The sequence below is a fragment of the Rattus norvegicus genome, chromosome 4 (assembly GCF_021556685.1).
Source record: "Rattus norvegicus strain SHRSP/BbbUtx chromosome 4, alternate assembly SHRSP_T2T, whole genome shotgun sequence".
NCBI lineage: Eukaryota > Metazoa > Chordata > Mammalia > Rodentia > Muridae > Rattus > Rattus norvegicus.
Window position 1 is genome coordinate 46580001 of NC_141537.1, and position 4694 is coordinate 46584694.

A 4694-nucleotide genomic window follows, 5' to 3' on the forward strand; every position below is an offset into this window, starting at 1 on the left:
AAATGAACAATCATAGATTTCTGTTTTCAAAGTTCCAGATTCCTGTTTTCAAACTCAAAGACTGATCATGTTGAGATGCTAAGCAGAAAGACGTTACTCTAGATCAGTCCTCTCTCTGGGCAATGACCTCCTGTTCATTCCTGAACCATGAGCAACATTCTGTGAAATGTACTGCCAAGAAATGAGGGGTCAGGACTCAGAAGTCTATCACCTGGATGCACTAAAAATCACCTAAGAACAGAACAAGATTGTGTCTTAAGTCTAAGAGTTTTGAATAAACATTTCCAATCCTAGACCCTTTCTGGAACTTTATTTTGAGGATTAGGGAAAAAGAAACACATCTTAAGAGAGGAATCTTCTGTCAGGATTTACTCAGATAATCAATCCCCTCGTTATTTGCTGAAGTCACACACATTTATCCCAATCTCTGCCTGCCCTGTGATTATTGACATCCTGAAAGATCAATCTCTCAGGCCCTGGAAATTTCCACTGGACAAAGGAAGATTAATGTGCTCTTTCTATTTACTGTGACAGGAAAGACTCTGAATACATTTTAAAAAGATTTTCAGTAAGAATTGGAAATGGTATGTTTTATCTCTGGATAGAAAAGAGGAGTGCAATAAGCAAAAAAAAAACTAGATTAATATCCAAGTATTTCATAAGCCAGGGCTCCTCAGGATAAGATCTCTATTAAGGAACTGAATCATTTAATAGAATTTTTCAGTTTTCTAAATTGTTTTTGAGAGGTGTTTTAGAAGCCAGCTGTAAATTGAATTTACCTCAAGAAAACTTGCAGTAAATATTATCTTGGTGTGTTAAGAATATGTAACAGATTGGGAAAAGATCTTTACCAATCCTACAACTGATAGAGGGCTTATATCCAAAATATACAAAGAACTCAAGAAGTTAGACTGCAGGGAGACAAATAGCCCTATTAAAAAATGGGGTTCAGGGGTAAACAAAGAATTCACAGCTGAGGAATTCCAAATGGCTGAGAAAGACCTAAAGAAATGTTCAGCATCTTTAGTCATAAGGGAAATGCAAATCAAAACAACCCTGAGATTTCACCTCACACCAGTGAGAATGGCTAAGATCAAAAACTCCGGCGACAGCACATGCTGGTGAGGATGTGGAGAAAGAGGAACACTCCTCCATTGTTGGTGGGATTGCAGACTGGTACAACCATTCTGGAAATCAGTCTGGAGGTTCCTCAGAAAATTGGACACTGAACTACCTGAGAACCCAGCTATACCTCTCCTGGGCATATACCCAAAAGATGCCCCAACAAATAAAAAAGACACGTGCTCCACTATGTTCATAGCAGGCTTATTTATAATAGCCAGAAGCTGGAAAGAATCCAGACGTCCTTCAACAGAGGAATGGATACAGAAAATGTGGTATACCTACACGGATTATTACTCAGCTATCAAAAACAATGACTTTTTGAAATTCGTAGGCAAATGGATGGAACTGGAAAATATCATTCTGAGTGAGGTAACCCAATCACAGAAAGACATACATGGTATGCACTCATTGATAAGTGGCTATTAGCCCAAATGCTTGAATTATCCTAGATGCACAGAACACATGAAACTCAAGAAGGATGACCTAAATGCGAATGCTTCACTCCTTCTTTCAAAGGGGAACAAGAATACCCTTGGGAGGGAAAAGGGAGGCAAAGTTTAGAACAGAGGCTGAAGGAACACCCATTCAGAGCCTGCCCCACATGTGGCCCACACATATACAGCCACCAAACTAGATAAGATGGATGAAGCAAAGAAGTGCAGGCCGACAGGAGCCGGATGTAGATCGCTCCTGAGAGACACAGCCAGAATACAGCAAATACAGAGGCGAATGCCAGCAGCAAACCACTGAACTGAGAACGGGACCCCCGTTGAAGGAATCAGAGAAAGGACTGGAAGAGCTTGAAGGGGCTCGAGACCCCATATGAACAACAATGCCAAGCAACCAGAGCTTCCAGGGACTAAGCCACTACCTAAAGACTATACATGGACTGACCCTGGACTCTGACCTCATAGGTAGCAATGAATAGCCTAGTAAGGGCACCAGTGTAAGGGGAAGCCTTTGGTGCTGCCAAGACTGAACCCCCAGTGAATTGTTGCGGGGAGGGAGGATGGGGAGGGGAACACCCATGTAGAAGGGGAGGTGGAGGGGCTGGGGGATGTTGACCTGGAAACCGGGAAAGGTAATAACAATTGAAATGTAAATAAGAAATAGCCAATTTAGTAAAGATTGAGAAAAAAAAGAATATGTAGCAGAGGATTGCCTTATCTGGGATCACTGGGAGGGGAGGCCTGTGGTCCTGTGGAGGCATGAGGACCCAGGATAGGGGAACACTAGGTCGCTGAGTCAGGGGTGGGTGGGCAGTTGGGGGAACACCCTCATAGAAGCCGGGGGAAGGAGAAGGGGATAGGAGCTTGTGGAGGCGAACTGGGAAGGGGGATAACATTTGAAATGTAAATAAATAAAATAATCAATAAAAATGGAAAAAAGAATCTAAAGTTGATTTTTAAATAATGTTTGTGGCCTACATGAGAATAGGTACGGTTTTTAAAAAGATTTCTATTTTGAGTTGTACAAAAGAAGGAACATAAATAAATCTCAAAGTGGATGAGATCTTTTTGATGGAATCATTTGATGGGGGAGGAAAAGAAAACCACATTAAATACCCCACATTCTAGTTCTCCCCTAAATGTCTCGGAAGCCTATACTTACGCGTGTGTTCTATTTGTTTTAGCTTTCTCACTTCTGTGGTGTTTTAGAAAGAAATCCCCTGAATAAATTCATAACAAAGAAGCCCATTTTTAAAAAGAGTCCTCCCCACAGAAATTTCAGCGAAATTTTCTTGGAACATTTTCTATGATTACAACTAAGCTAAACTATTTCAGATATGAAATATAAATCCTTTTATCTTTGCCTTTTCTGATTTGTGTGATATTAAGTGTTTCTACATAGAATTTGAGATGGTAGAGACAGGATTTGATACAACTGTGAGGCAAGCTCCACACTAAAAATAGAGGTCTCCTTCAGTTTTTAAAGATATAGAAAGGGGAATGTTTTCTGCATATGAGTAATTAATGAGGCACCTGTTATGCCTAACCTCATTAAGATTCAGCCATCTAACTATTCTAATTCCCAGGATCCCTGAATTGGAAAGCATTAATATAATTTGCTCTTATGGTATGATAGACTAACTATAATATATTTGCAGACCATTGGCATTAATGGACCAAAAAGAATGCTGCAAAAGTATTTAGATAGGCTTTGCTCTTAGCTGGGATGTTTCCAACACAGTAGGGTTAGATGGGCCTAGGAGGTGTGGAGGTTGTCTTAACTGCCTCCCCTTCAAGGGCAGTTTGTCCCGAGACATTATTGTAAACACAGTTCTGTGGGTGAGAGTGCTGGGTTGTGGCTAAATGAAGTTGCTTGCAGTGATGGTGCAGTCTTGGGATTTTCAGTTTGTCAGAATTTCATAGCTCTTTCCTTCCGTTTGACACATACTTTTCCCATTCTTTATCCTATTCTAATGAATGTTCCTACTATATAAAAAGGCACTTCTTTAGCTAGACTTTGCATTTGTTAACGTTTCTTTCTGTCAAAATCAAATCCATTTAAAGGGGCTTTGTCCCTTTTTTTTAAAAATCAAGACAGGATCTATCCGTATAGCTTCTGGCTGTCCTAGAACTCATTCTGTAGGCCAAGCTGACCTCAAAGTAGAGATGCACCTGCCTCTGCCTCTGCCTCTGCCAACTCTGCTGGGATCAAAGGCTCAAGCAACCACCACCCCCTCCATATTTTCTTGTATACAGGCAAACAGTATTCAAATACATGGTACTGGTACTAACTAATTTAAAACTCTCACTAAATGTTGATAACCTAATTTGTCAGTGTGTTCTGAATTTCTAAGTGAAGCATCACCGTCATTTTATAATGGTGATAATGGCACCTTTATAACTAATCCCATGGAGGTTCTCTGATCATCTATGAGTCAATAACCAAAAATAATAATAATAATAATAATAAAATAAAAAATAAAAAAATCAAGGAATTTGATAATAGGACACAGCTCAGGTATGTTGGGGCTTTGAATCCATACTTAACAACCTCTGAGTTGTTTAGCTCTTTAAGACATCTTCTCAACATCTGTCAAATGGGGACAATAGTTATGAGCTCTTAAAATTAAAGAGGACACTCTGTCAACATGGTCTTCAGTTCCTTTGTCTCTCCTAAGATCTGAAGGTGTCCCATACCTTTTGATTCTGACAAGAATTGAAACTGGCATCACTATATATGATCACTCTATCTTCTAAAACAGTGGCTTTCCTCCTATTTATTCTGGCAAGTTACTTCCTAGCAACAGTTGTCAGGGACAGATGGAGATGGCTCGTAATGTAAACCAAGAGAAAAAGCAGTTCTTCGGTCTCACCTTAAATTAGTTCATGTCCATCAACGAAGTACTGAGCATTTGCAGGGGATCATGTGCAGTTCTTCAGAAAGGTGTCTGAACATCCAAAAAGCAGGTGAAATACAAATCCCAAAGTTTCCCCTCAGGAAGAAGGAAGGCTCAGAAGAACCTCCTCTACACCAACTCTCCATTATCATCTCTTTGATCAGCGCTGTGTGAGATGTTTCCTGGAAAGACACAGTGAAAACACATCTAGTCACCCCAGAAG